The following is a 15325-nucleotide window of genomic DNA, read 5'->3' on the forward strand; positions in this document are numbered from 1 at the left end:
CCTTGTAAATGAAGCACTAAGTTACCTACGTGGCACTGTAGGAAGTGAATGTTTTCATCCTTTGGTTAGGTTTTCCCTCCATATTTGTAGCCTCACCCACTCTGCTCTTGAAAACACCGACTGTGAATATACAGTATGTCTCTTCATCTATCGCCTTCACTCTTTGTTTCTCACTTGCTTTCTAAAGCTTTGAAGAGTCATCTGGAACATTAACGTTGCTCAGTTGCTTTGACTAGACAGGATTGTTTCTGCTCTCGGAACAAGAATGCACTTTACTATGCTCCCTCCAGCCTTTCACCTTGCTGTCTAGCACATCTGAAGGACTTAACTTCTCACCATTGACTTTATGATTTGGTTTAGATCTTTTGTTTGTTTTCTTTTCTAGTAGAGTGCCAATAGGTATGTGTTGAGATGACAGAACTGACACGCAAGCATCAACAAAACATTCACTGAGTTTTGAAGAAACATTGTTTTGTTTTATTTGCACATCATGTATATATTTAAGTATAGAGATTTATAAACATAAAATTTTATTTTGAAGTATTTTAAACTAAATGCTTGTGTTTTTCCTCTCGGTAAATGGAGTCAAGCTTCCATTTTGCACTTCTTTGAAATTTGTACCTGAACGTAGTTGTATGAATACTCAACCACAAGCAGAAATCTTGTTTCTATCTTCATATTTTTCCACATTGCAAATGGAAGTGATTGAGATTAATCTTGAGCTATATGAAGTGGCTGTGATCGACAGAAATTGCAACAGCATATTCTGCTGCATAAACATGTTATTTTCAGCTAGTTTTTCTGTATGCATAGGACTCATGGTTGTGTAGGAAATTGCCATGTTGTTCAAGCTGCATATCTAAGGCAAACTTGCTAAAATTATGATATAACATTCAAGACTGGTTTTTGAATTACACTGGACTAAAACACTTTTAGATTGTATAAAAATAAAACTTTCTGAAAACACTGTCAGAAGCTTGATAACTCTTCATGTAGGCACATACCCTGATGAATGTGTCGATTTATGAGTCGATTTATTTATTTATTCTGTGAGAAAGGATTTGTGGGGTTCTCTGTGTGTAGAATTTGCTCTTTATTTTCCATGTAAGAGAATGCTTGGCCTGTATCTGAAGTTAAATGGTGAAATTAGGGTGAGTGTTTTAACTGTACCCAGGGCTGAGGTGATGGGAACCCACAAGCACTTATTTTAAGGCCAGTCCTCCTGACCAATCCCTAAGTACAGACCTTTTTTTTTAGCTTTTCACATAGTAATTCACAGGAGACCACGCTGACGTAACCAATATTTATGGCTAGCGTTGTTCAAGTAAGGCTTGCCTATGTATATCAGTCAGGGTCCCAGTAACTGTTTTAGGTCTCATTGACCTTTACATATAGAAACACTAGGTGTTCACTTGATGTGTAAGATAGGCCTATAGTAGGCTAGCTGTAGGCTACTGAGGGGACCGTGACCTCTGAGAGGGATATGGAGTAGAGAATGTTGTCATATTAATGTTGGATCTGCATATTCTGTTCTGTCTTCTATATTAGGTAGGCTATATATTAGGGTGCCGCTCTTGAAATGTATAACATATTTTATTCAGCATTATATAATTCAAAACAACGAATACGTTATGATGGTTTCCCATAAAAACTACTATTCATGGCAACAGTTATGTATGATAGGCCTACTTCAACGCATTAGTTGTGAAATTAATTATATAGATTTTGCCATTAACATTCTCATCATATTTCTTCAGGTTTTATTCAAAGAATAGGCCTACAACATATTGGATTCACTATAGATATATATAGGGCTATACCAACATATAAATAGGCTATACCAAAAAAAAGTGATCTATATTATCTCTTGAAGTTGTTCATGAAGGGCAATATTAGGCTAGGACATATCAATTTCAATAAATGTTTCATGTAGGTTATCCTGTTTAGTTAATACGTTTCTCATATACTTTAAAACCGCGAGTTGTTATTCTTTACCGTGTTGTCTTGGTTAGAAGTCACATAGGCTACGCTTTTCGTCTGCGTTTTGACATGCACAAAGTTGTGGGGTTGTCCTCGACTGATGCTTGTCTGCAACATTATTTGTTTCAGGTTGGGTGACATGGCAGTTGGGCTGTAATTTGACATGATTGATGAAGTCCATGTGCACGGAAAAACTGCAGTTTGTCAGGACAATTTGATCAAGCGGGACACCTTGCGTTGCCTATCGGTAAGAGTTCAAGTTACAGAGAGAGAGGTATAGGCTAAGCAGAAGAGATTTGTTTTAAAAAAGGAATTATGCAATAATAATATTATTATTAATATTATTAATAATAATAATAATAGGCTAATACGTCAACACCAATTTAGCGATGGGATATATGTTGCCTGCCGGAATATGAGAGGATAAAAGTATTTCAATAATCGTCCCAGAATTGTCGGTATAATAATAATAATAATAATAATAATAATAATAGCGTAATAATAATAATAGCATATTAACTGAGCCTGAAGGAAAAAGGTGTTTAAGGAGACGTACTGTAAAGGCCAAACACCCTATCAGCCTATGCTAGGGGGATTGATTTATGTGCTTCTCCTGGCATCCTTACTGGTAAGATGACCATCAAGTCTTAAACGTTATCATGCTGATTTAATTACACGAATGAAAAACACAGCCAGAATTTTTGTCATTCTATCCATGACAACACTGCAGAAAAAAAGTGGACGGCACCGCATGTATCTCCTTTTATTATTTCGCTATAAGGGATGTAATGGTTTCTTCCCAAGGTTTACAAAAGTAATTGGCCACGTTCTTGGTGTTATTCTCACGCAATGTATTATCCAGCCCAAATGTCAAGCAGATGCCAATATTGGTGATATTCAAAACTGAAACCGCAAATCCATAACCAAATATATTTCACTCTAATAAGCATCCATTTGGTAATTAGAATATATGAGGCTGTCATTAACATTTATGAATGGGGAATATTGTATGGTTTTGACATGCATCGGCTGTCTTCTGTATCAGCAAGAGGGGAGAATCCGCATTTCGTCAGATAAGGTAAAATGTCAATTAAACAAGCATCCTTTAAATAGCATAGGATTCTCTCGTTTTAAAAATGGCACCAATCGATGTCAGAGGGCACCGGGGCTGGTTAGACTCAATTTAGAATTTTAACAACATTTCGACAACATGGAAAACTAAATTTGCCATCGGATTTGGTAGTCTAGCCTACATTAAAAAATGCAATTTTGTGAGATATTGGCGAATATATGGTGTAGGTCATGTGTTGGTGCCACGTCTAGTCAGAGCTTTACGCGCGTATTTGATTCAAAAGCGAATTGTTACTGTAATCAGTTGCCGTTTTGATGGAGGTAGTAGGCTATTTGAGTCGACGTGTCTCTGATGTCCGTCCTCATAATGGATGCATAGTCCAGGCATAGCGGGCATCAGATGGGAGTGCCCCTGTTTGTTAAATTGTTTCCTGCACCCCCAGACAACCACCTTCTCAGCTAGAATCTACCTTTAAGAATGGATAATTGCTTCGGGTGGTAGACTTTCCTGGTAATATATCTTCGTTGTTTAGTTTTTCAAAGCATTCATTTCCCATGGAATTGTGTACGCATGCAGTCTTAATTATTAATCAGTTATGCAAAATCAATCAAGTAGGGATGCCAGTTCTTTTCTAACATAAAACAGAAACTGAATGTTTAAAATGGGCCATTGTTTAACTGATCACATCTTAATTTGTTTATATTCCCCTTACAATTCCCCTTACAATGTTACAAATTGATTGGTTTCCTTGGCTATTCATTTCCTCTCTATCCACCCAAACCTTTAAAGAAAAGATTCCCATCATGTATGGCAATGGGAAATAAACTCATCACTAGCTACACTATAGCTCATACACAGCGAGTTGTCTAAATCGCTTTTTTAATCGTTAACCTTTTTTCGGCCTGAATATTGAAAAGAACGCATTTAACCTTGATCTTGAGTTACGGATTGAATCATATAGAAGCAAGTTACATGATGTCAAAGACTGATTATTTGACACGATCTTCAAATCACTTTCTCACAATTTCATATTATCCACCTTCATCCATTTGTTTGGAACTTTGCATCATTTATATCAATCAATGAATCAGCTAAGTGTCCTCCAGAGCGTCGACTGCGCGCGCCCATTGCGCGGTAATGAGAGATTACGTCTCAGCTGCCAGATGCTGCGTATTTGGACAGCCCTGTACCAGACAGTGATAAGTAGCGGGTCAATGGTGTCTCTCGTTTCTCTTGAATAAACTCAGCAACCATAATCTCCAGATGGCTTCCCCATTGAGATTTCAGTGCCTTGTTTTTAAAGGTAACAAATGAAATGCACAAACGCAAGGAAAAAAGTTTAGACTTTGTAAGATGCAGAGTTTTATGGCTGGAAAAATAAGTTACAGTGAAAGTGCTTTGATGAGTAGGAGTCTGGATTTATTCAAACAGCCAATGTTCCTGCTTCTGTTTTTATGACATATTTTACTGCAATAAAAGCACACAAGCACTAAATGGCAACAAAATAGCTTATACAGAGAACACAATGCCATATCAAACGGATGCTGACGTCTTACCGAACGAATACGTCAAAATAAGTAGAAAGAGTTTATTTAAATAGCGCATATGTCATGCACAAAGTGCAACACTACGCTAAAATAAAGTCAGTTAAGGCTAGACCAGTGATTGCAATGTAGGCTATAGGCTACCTTCGAGGAGGCACGATATATTATTTACGATTACAAATCACGGGGTCACGGACTTCAGAGAGAGTCGCAGTAGGAAGTCCTCCAAATGAGGTTAGGCCAGCTGAAGCGCGTCCGGATTCTAGCGATGCAGTTCAGAAGAAAGGGGCCCCAGTGCACCCACAACTGTCTTCTCCTGTCTAAGTGGCCTCTTCCATTGAGCTCCTGCGCATCTCGCACAGCTCCATTCAGCTGGGGCGCAGCTGTGAGAGCACACCGGGGTGAAGACCCATCCGTGCCCGTCAAAGAGCTCTGCACACAACTCCTGGAGTTTGGGCGAACGGCGCTTGGATGAACGACTGATTGAGTTACGGTTACAATCCTTCAGACACAAGTTCCTTTATTGTAGGCTTCCACGTCACGCATTAAACATAGACAAACAATGTTGTGAGCTGTGCTGACTTTTGAATATAATTGCCCACCACCTTTGCTGTCCCTCGCATGGAATGGTTGGAGAGTCTCAGTTCGTTCTCCAAACAGCGCATAGAGCGGTTTATGAGGTAAGTGTCAGAGAGATATTTTACGATAGGCCTAAGCGTTTTCATGGGACCATATCTCTCTCACAACTCATAGTTCCTCCTCCACAACATCGACATGCAGCGAAAGCAGCTGGATTGTGACATGCTACAACATCTGACACTTGTTGGATTAAGACAGAGATTATTATGTGGTTTTTTGTCCTGATGGACAAAATGCTATTGTATGTGAGTTTATGCTTAACATCTCATAGAAAATGTCTGGGAAACAAGATAATTTTAAATGGAATACAATTTAAAAAAGCCCTAAAAGTCAATAAAGACAAATTCCCAGATCCCATGCAACTAAAAAAAGAATTCAAATAGCTTACTCTGTTCCTGTGCAACCTTTATTCATAGTGTCTACACAGTATTGAATTCCAAATCCACTGGGCATTTTGGACTTTTGGGTGTGGGTAAATATTGGCACAGGACAGACAATGAGATATGAGCTGATGCCATCAAGTCTTTTTATAAATATTACCCATGCTGTCCTTCATTTTGGCACTGTAGATGCTGCTATAGCCTGTCTGTGGTTGAGGCCAAAACCTTGAACAGGCAGAGAGGATTACCAAGATTAGACTCATGTAACACTCTAATGATTCATGAACAGTTTCTTTGTCTCAAATATTTTTTGACAAATCCAATGTTTTATCAGAAAGGGCGGGGTGAATATTAAGAAAGCCTGTTCGCAGGTAAAGGGTGTTATTAAGGCACATTTGGACACACCAGTTCTAAGAACACAGTTCTACTGACTACTAGCTGGAGAGGCTACCCCTAGAACTACACAGTTCCTAGGGCTTCTTTTCTGTTTGCATTTGCAACTCTGAGATGACTTAACACACATTAGTAGCCCAATTATTACATGATCATCAAATAATGAATAATGACAGCATGGCCTTTTAGTTAATAGCTATTGACGTTTATTGACAACCTAGCTCATGGTATCAGGAAACATAAAAAAAAAGAATCAGCATTGTTAATAAAATTTCCTCTCATCTGTCCAGAAGGCATTTGTCGTGTGACAGTAGTCAGTCTCTGCAGCCTTTTCATGTAGTTTTTATGTTAAGCAAATTTAAACAGAAGCTTGCATTTTTTTACAGAGATTTTTAAAAATGGCGCTTCTGCTGCCTTGACATGCAAATCAGTTATGGTTCCTATGCACATGGAAAAGACCCTACCCCTAAGTAGGAGTTCAAATAGTTATAGGAACTGCATTCAGAGGAACTAAGTTCCATGCTGTACAAATGCGCGAAAAAAGGGGTTATGAACTGTATGTTCTAGGAACTGCAAAAAGTTCCTACAGTGCAAAAGGGCCTTACAGACTGTACAGACTGAACCATTATTTCCCATTCAGTGTGGTTTGAGAAGCCTGTGATGGACCATGCAGTGTTTGGAGATAGTGTTATCTCAACTCCTAAGCAATTCAGACTGTTGTGTATGACTGAGGCCGAGGCATACATCCGAACAGAGTGACCGGCCCGTTGCACCGGCATCGCTGATCTCAGCGCTAAGGTTCTGATGACTTCCAAGACAGGGTCAGCAGATTGTGGGCCACCATGATGCCTTTGGATACCCTTAGGCCAGGCGGCAGGCCACAGCCATCCAAGGCGAGCAGCAGCAATGTGGGGCTCTGGCCAAGCGACTCTCATATAGCTGGAAGAGCCTGGGCTCCTTTGGCCCTCTGGCTACAATAATATTCAGTGGCTCCAGCTCTGAGCCTGGATAATGCATCTGTCCAAGGCCCATAATTACCAGGTCATAACATTCCCCCCTGACCAGCCACCATCCAGCCCTCCAATCAGACCTTACACCCCCCTCCCCTCGACTCAATTCACTTTTAGAGCAGTGCATATTTCGCTAGTGTCAAACTATTTGATCTCTGAGGGTAGCATGGTTGGAGACACCAAGTTAGGTCCTGTGCGGAGGCATTCTAGTGTTTTGTCTGAAAGGCATCTATTGTTTTTGCAGTCCACTGTGCTCACTCCTCCATGATTTGGTTCTGTTTTCTGTGCTTTCGCTTTTTATGGGCGTTTGAATTTCATTTGATGTCTTGGCGCCAGAGGTTGGAGCTACAGTGGGATTAATCACAAACATATCGTCGTCGAGCACACACAGTGCCCTTTACGCGCGGCAGTCACTGTGCTGAAATTAAACTTCTAAGGTGCTTTCAAAACCCCAGTACGTGGTGCATATTTTGCACTGCGTGGGTTATTATGTGTGGTATTGTTTCTTTTTAGTTGGCCCTAGGTAAACATTTCACAGATCCGAAAAAAAACGACTAGAAACAGAACAAAATGGCCTTTTAGCAAAGTGTTCAGATAGCCAAAACTCACCGCACGACTCTTCTGAACCTGCAATGTTGTGTTACGCTAAATTGTGAGTAATGGAGCATGGGCACGCTGCTGGAGTGATGGCTTTATAAATGCGCCTGGTGTAGCCGGATGGAGTGCACTCGGTGATGTAGCGCTATGCGCCCGGCCACCGAAATACATAAACCAACGGTGATTAATTACGCCATTATTCGGTAATTTCCCCTTATCGACGGAAGACTAGTGATTTGCTCTCGTCTTAATTGACTTTAGTCACAACTGGGCCGTCCTTCTTTTCACACATTACTACATTGTAAAAGTGGAAGCGGGTTCATAAAACGCAGAGGTGTGTGCGCATTGCGCAATTACAAAAGCACACATTCATATTGGGCGACATCAAAGGAACATTCACTAATTGTTTCTAAAATTCGGCTTGTTTTCCTGACAGTGATTTAAGGAACTGTTTACCCATTCGTTTAGTTGCAATTATCCCAATCCCAAACCTAACACAGTATTTCATAAATTATGGGTATGTATGTTGTGTGAAATAAGAAGGCGTCAGACTTGTTGCCTAATGGCTTCCATAAAATATGGGGTAATTTGAATGAGAATGCCTTTTACAGTTTAGTAGGCTACATTTGCCTTCTTAAAAGGGAAAGCTTAACGTTTCCAAGATGCTGTATTAAACGAAAACAAATATATTATTGCATGATGCATTCATTCTAATCGAGAATGCACGTAACACGTAATTACAGAAGACAACAGGTAATTTAAAAAAATGATGTTCGAACAATCATATTTTTCTCAATTATGTTTTCTTTTCAGGTAAACATAATGTATGAGGGTCTGACAAGCAAGGCCACGTATAGGTGACCCACAGGCGCATGTTCTGTAGGTTGTTTGAAGTGAAGGACCTTGGAGTGGGTATCCATCAGTCTTTCGTCGTAACCGGTCAGTCTCCGAGATTCCCACAGTTGGACCCCCGCGCTCTCTTGGGCATCTTGAGAAAGAACAGGTTTCTGCAGCGGCTCCCCATAGCTGCACAGGGCTCTCCCTTCTGTCTCCATCAACCAGGCGCTGAATTGCACTGTCACAGACGCTTGTCTAATGCATTCATCACACACCATGAACAGCAAGCATCAGCAAAAAAAGCAACAACAACAGCAACAACAAACAATACAATTGTTTTGTCTTGTCTTGAATTTCCCCTTGGGGATCAATAAAGTATCTATCTATCTATCTATCTATCTATCTATCTATCTATCTATCTATCTAAAAACTATAATAGACAGCAAACAATAGTGACACCGTCGACAACAATACTACAACAACAACAACTACTACTACTACTACGTATAAAAACTACAAGCCTACTGTCTCCCGTCTGTTTTCAAATAGTAAACGTGTGTGTGTGTGTGTGTGTGTGTGTGTGTGTGTGTGTGTGTGGACTTTTTTCAATAAAAAAGTAACCTATGATAACAAGATAAAATTCCTCCAAGGGGTTGTGACACCAAGAGTGATTACATGTAACACACAGCACTAAAGAACAATAACAACAACAACAACAACAACAAAATGTATCCCCTGGCTGTATGCAAGCGGGTCATACCGTTTTTCTTTTTTCAGGACACACAAAATAATTATGCACTGAGATCAAATCGCAAGACAGAGGGTAATCAAGTCAAATGAAGAAACTCAAAGCGCATTCTTTCAAATGTTTTTAACTGGACAACAAAAACCATGCTCTATTTATTTAACAATTACTGGTGGTTAAAGTGGAATTGCAATTAATAAAAAAAAATGAAATTAATTAAAGGTAGGCTACAGGTGAATGCGTCTATTAAATCGTCATTTCAAATTATGAACTGTATTTAGAGGAAGAGAGGAAATATCGAACAAAACCTAGATGGGCTATGTGTTGCAATGATGCAGATATACCGTATTTTGGTCTTTATTATGTAGCCTGTACCTCTGCAGTTTGCACCCTCTTCTCGTAAGGCTTTGGTCCTTGCTAAATCAGTACCAGAATGAACATTTATTTCTTACGGAATTCCAATAAGTTATAAACATCTCTCACCCTTAAATCTTAACTAATGCAACCCACTTAGACGATAATGAATGTCTTACCTTCACCTTGCCTTATTCTGGGCGGTTTTCATACAAGGACGGAGAAATAGGAAATGTGTTCATGTGATTTGTGTCTTTTGATATTTTGACAATCAACATTTTGTTCAAAAAACGATTTTCAAGGATCTGTGTAATTTTGTAAAGAATATATTAGTATTAGTTTTATAATGCAACAGCTAAATATAATATTAGCCTATGCGTTGAGTCTGAAATAATAATAGTTATTATTGTCTCTGTAATGAAATGTTGAAAAAAGAAACGCTTCATAAAGCTGGTGGATCAAACTAATACCAAACCTACAGCGAAAAGATTCTCTGTTCAGTGGCACCACTAGGTGGCGGCACAAACCCCTCATAGACACCATGTAACATGGAAGAGCATTCACCATTCCATAAGACAAAATGCATCCATGCACAGACATTGTGACCCAGTAGTTAAAATTCCACTTTAGGAATTCTGATTCCCATTTCAAGCCAATCAATAAAACAGTAGTGACAGTGATTTATCTGATTCCTTTCCAGCTGCCCTCCATCATTTGGTGTCATTAGGCCTTCTTTCCAATCACAACCACCACAGTGTCCAGAATACTCTCATCCACATAATTAAGCAACCTTAGCAACCCTTAAGCAACCCTTGTGACCCATGCAGGGTGATGATCTGTGGCCGTTGCAGTGGCCGCTCGCTTGCGGCCTGCCCCAGGGAGACCACAGGAATGCCCAGGGCTGCCCACATCCACTGGCCGGTCCACCCAACTCATCTTCCAACTCGTCTCCACCACACTGGATGAGTGGAGCACGGGGTCCACGGCCTCGTTCCTCAGATTCGTACACATGTTTCCTCTCCTGGCCTCGCGCTGAGACAGCCCACTGGACCACATACCCAACGCAGGCTCTTAAGAGTCCCACAGGGAAGCTGGAGATGGACCAGGGCTGAGAGAAAGAGAGAGAGAGAGAGAGAGAGAGAGAAAAAGAGGCATATCACCTGGGGATGGATATGGACCAGGGCTGGGAGAGAGAGAGAGAGAGGCATATCACCTGGGGAATGAGACTGTACCATCACCGCCATCATGCCCTCCATCCAGTGAACCACTATCCCCTCTGGTTTAAAGAGTAACATTATGGTGTGCAACATAGTTTTGATTGCGTTTGACTTTAGCAGGTTAAATCACTAGTATCCAGCAGCTCTTGATGCTGCCATGGTGCAGAGCTTCTCCAAACTCTTGTCTGTCATCTCGGCTATTTACTAAGGAGTTCCTCCTCAGCAGAGTTCTGTTTAGTTACTCGAGCTGCATTTCTACATCTTCCTAACCCATTCCATGCTGCCAGGAAATTGTGGTCAAAAACATGGTTTTAGTAGGAACACAAGAACGCAGAGCGTAATGAAATACTTCACATATCATGCGAGTGGGTTTTTTAGATCTTAGTGCTCATCTGAATGTTTACCCCATTTCTTCAATTAGAACGAAGTACAATAAATATTTGCCAGGGCAGAGGAATGAAAATGCTCTGAAATTAAGTTGTGTACAGGAATCAATCATTCTCCCGTTTCAGTGGCCACGGTTTTACGGCCGCCTCAGACGAGGGGTGTTCAGACGTTGGAAGTAAAGCGTCCTACCTGGATTATGTGCCCCTTTTGAAGTCAGCTCCTCTCAGATGGTCCTTCAGTGCAAGAACGCAATCAAAAAGCCCCCCCTTCCCATCCAAAGGCCAGCTCCAAAGAACAGAGGGAGAGAGAGGGAGGGAGAGAGAGGGAGAGAGGGAAAGCAAAGGAGGGAGAAAAAGACCACCAACAGTCCGAGTAAGGCCCAGGTTGCTTTTATAGGCCTGGTTGGACCAGCTAGTAGCTGGGAATCCATTTCAGAGCAGCTCGTGAGACAGGCATAATGGCCCCTTTCCCCGAGGGGAACCTCGTACACAGTAAATCCCCAGGTCACCCAGGATTTTACTGCCCACTGATGTGCATGGATAAGGCTAGAGTTTCAATGTAGACTAACAGAAGAACAAAAGTAAAGGACCTAAAGACAAAAAAAAAAGAAAGCAAAAAAACATCCGCCAGATCTAAGCAAGAGAAGTGCATGGTCGCAGCACCTATAGGGTCTTTTGTTTTATCTTCCATGAGAAAAACAAAAGGATCAAAGAGCTCCAAAGGACCTGGTCAAGGCGTATCTTAATCTAGCAACTCTTTGTGTTCTCACTTGAAACAATCGGATTTAGGCACTGCTGCACGACACAGGCACAGAAGAAATGATCTCATGGAAAGAAAGAGAAAAAAAGGTAGAGACAGAGACAGACAGACAGAAGGGGGCAGTGATGGAGAGAACCGGGCAGATAGACAGACAGAGAGCATGAAAGAGGGTGAGAGAAAGAAAGAGAGTAAAAAAAATGGTCTTTGAAGTGCATGGCAGAGAGAGAAGCGTGAGAGATGGAGCAGGAGGAAAAGCCCTGGCCCTCGCCTCTCCTCCGCCACCACCGTGGCCCCATGGCACCGCTTCGTTGCTCCAGGCCGGCTCCCATAGATACGGCAGCCAGGGCCTCTGGGAGCTCCAGGGTGCCTACCCAATCACAGGCCTGTCACGTCCCCTTGGGTTACTCCTGGCACGGCCTGAGAAGAACCAGACCCTTGCCCTGCTCTACCAGCAGGCTCACGCCAAGGAAAGACCCAATGACTTACGCACAACACCAACACGCCACCCAAAACCCAAACACACACTTCGCTGAATCACACACACACACACGTGGACATTCAACGTTTTATTTTAAAAGAGGCTAGCATGCAGGGAGATGGGTGTGTGCATGTTAACGTCGATATTGATTCAGTGTCCAGCTCCCCTTTTCCCATTGGTAATACTCTAAAATAATTTCTCTCTCTCTCTCTTTCTCTCTCTATCTCTCTCTCTCTCTCTCACTGTTTCACTCATTCACTCTTGCTCCCTCTCTCCCTCCCTCAATTACCTTGTCAGAAATAAACTCTGTTTATGAATGGAACGAGAATGTTTTGTTTACACATATAAACAGGTTGGGGTTATAAATCATTGTTTGGTGCAAGGCTGTCCCAGACTCCATCACTTTGGAGTCTCGCTGGACTTTCGTTTCCACACAAAAAAAAGGAAAGAAAGGAAAGCGAGGGGGCTCGGGGCAAACAGCCCTGTTGAAAGCTGCGGAGGAGACGCCAATGTTAAGCAGAGCTGCTCGAGGGGTGTTAGCACCTGGGTGGTACGGCAACTTTCCCATGTCATAGCAGCTTCGGCCATTTCTGCCACACTGATTACACAGCTGCAGAAGACTTGAAATAGTCTTGCGCTGGAGTGTAGTAGATTCGTCACTGGCCATCGATAAGCCTCACACCGAACGTGAGCGGGTGTCTCCAAGAGACGCGTCAATGACAGCTACAAGTATGTGCTGTCATTTCCGAACAGTAGCTGAGCTTTTACTCAAAGAGCTGTTAAAAGGATGTTTTTTCCAAACTCTGTGAAATCAACATGGACGTCTATGGATAGATCACTATTCAGAGCTGTAGCCCTGTTGCCCATTGCAAGCAGTGCTACTCTCCCTGGCTGAGGAAACTGTAAAGGATAACTACTGAAATGGTCACATTACTGGGCTGCTCTGGAGTCAGTGTGGTCTTAATGACAAACACCTTCTCAGTAATGACCTCCATCTAATAGGTATGGTCAGGGGCCCTAGTGTCTGAGAACACACACACACACACACACACACACAAAAACATGCACACACACACACACACACACGCACGCACGCACGCACGCACGCATATGGCTTGTGCCAAGTGATGTCGTGTGTTTAATCTGGGGCTGATAGTACATCCTGTTCAGTGCTATGAGCTACAACCACGGCAGCCATTTGTAAGCATGGATCAAATGAGAATGGGGAGAATGCTGCACATTCCATTGAAATGGGATCACTTTACGATGACACACAAAACAGCTTTTCACATTACTATAATCTCACAAATGATCTACTTTCTATAAGGACTATATTATTCCTATTCCTATTAAGGTTTACAGAGATAGAATCCTCTGTTAAAAATGTACAAAATACAGTATGTGTCGCTGAAAAGAGAGAAATAATGTATTTTCTTCTCACACATACACACACTCACACGTGTGCACACACAAACACACACACACGCACACACACGTTAAGGCCCTAATGGCAACGGAACAAGCTGTTTCTCACCTCTAATTTATGGGTGGAACCACACGCACTCTTGGGCAGGACTTCACACCTCATTAGTTAAAATAAAACCCTTCCAACCATCGGAGCGGCGGCCGCCGCCACACCTTTACCTCGGCCGACGGCGCGCAACAAAGACAGGCAGTGTTGTCCCTCTGCTGCTGTCACCCTCTCTATCACCTCCAATCTGGCGCTTCATGAATCTGCATCTGTAACAGGAAAGCGGCCCTAACTAACGTGGTGGCTAATGGCCCCGCTACACAATGGCGTGGGTGTGTGGCGTAGCAGAACAGGCGGGCTTGTGTGAGGTGTTGGAGCGGACTAGGATGTGTCAAGGAGAGGCCGAGGAGAGGAGAGGAGAGGAGAGGCTCTCCTGGCCCCGGAGGCTAATTGTGGCCCGCCTTGGCCCGCAAAGACACATGACAGCACGGGGATGTGCCGCATGGAGTGCCCCCGTCACATTAAGCCAGAGAGTGGCTCTCACATTTTTCCAGTTATCACTGCATGTGTCTGGATGCATGTGTGCGTGTGTGTGTGTGTTTGTGTGCATGTGTCGTGCGATTGTGTATGTTTGCGTGTGTATGTGTCTCTCTCTTTGTGTGTGTGTGTGTGTGTGTGTGTTTGTGTGTATGAGCACATAAGTATGACTGTGTAATTTCCTGTGGCAGTCCATCCTCTGTTTTTAACCATGTCTTTCCAGCTGGGATGGTGGTTTCAACTCCACAATTTGCTGTCTGCGGTTTAGTGTCATGCTCTCTCTCTCTCTCTCTCTCTATGGTTCTCTTTCTTCCTCTCTTGCACTGTTTTGTGTGGCAGCAGGAAAGAAAGATAGATGAGGAAAAGGAAAGGAGAAGGAAAAAAGGAAAGAGAGAGAGAGAGACCCTTTAAATGGGAAACAAAACGGTGCCTGCCTCTCTGAATTAGCATTAATTATCAGCTAAAAAGCACGCTGTACAGTAAGAGAGAGGAAACAGACCGTTTGTGTCAAACTAAGCTGTTCTTTTTTCCCTCATCCTTACTTCATTCATACTGGTTTAATCTACACACTTTTAAGGTGGCAACGGCATGCAGTGCTACCTTACATTTAATCTCTCTCTCTCTCTTTCTCTCTGTCTATGTAAAGGAGATTTACAGGAGATCGTATTGGTGACTGCCCCCATGAGAGAGATAGCCTTTTCCATGCGGTGTCAGGGGTCAATGAGAATGTGGCTGGGCTGCGGGCGAGATGAAACGCGGGGGCTCCGCTATCTGCTCCAGCCTGTTTCCCACAGCAGATAGCTTCTGCTAGGCCTTCTTACCTTCCCTGACCTGCGCTGATGGGTGCGCCTGAAAGCTCTTGTCATTCAGTGCATTTCTCCCAAAGAGCCTAACGTCGGACATCCTTCAACACGGCAATTGCCAA

The sequence above is a fragment of the Alosa alosa genome, chromosome 1 (assembly GCF_017589495.1).
Source record: "Alosa alosa isolate M-15738 ecotype Scorff River chromosome 1, AALO_Geno_1.1, whole genome shotgun sequence".
Lineage (NCBI taxonomy): Eukaryota > Metazoa > Chordata > Actinopteri > Clupeiformes > Clupeidae > Alosa > Alosa alosa.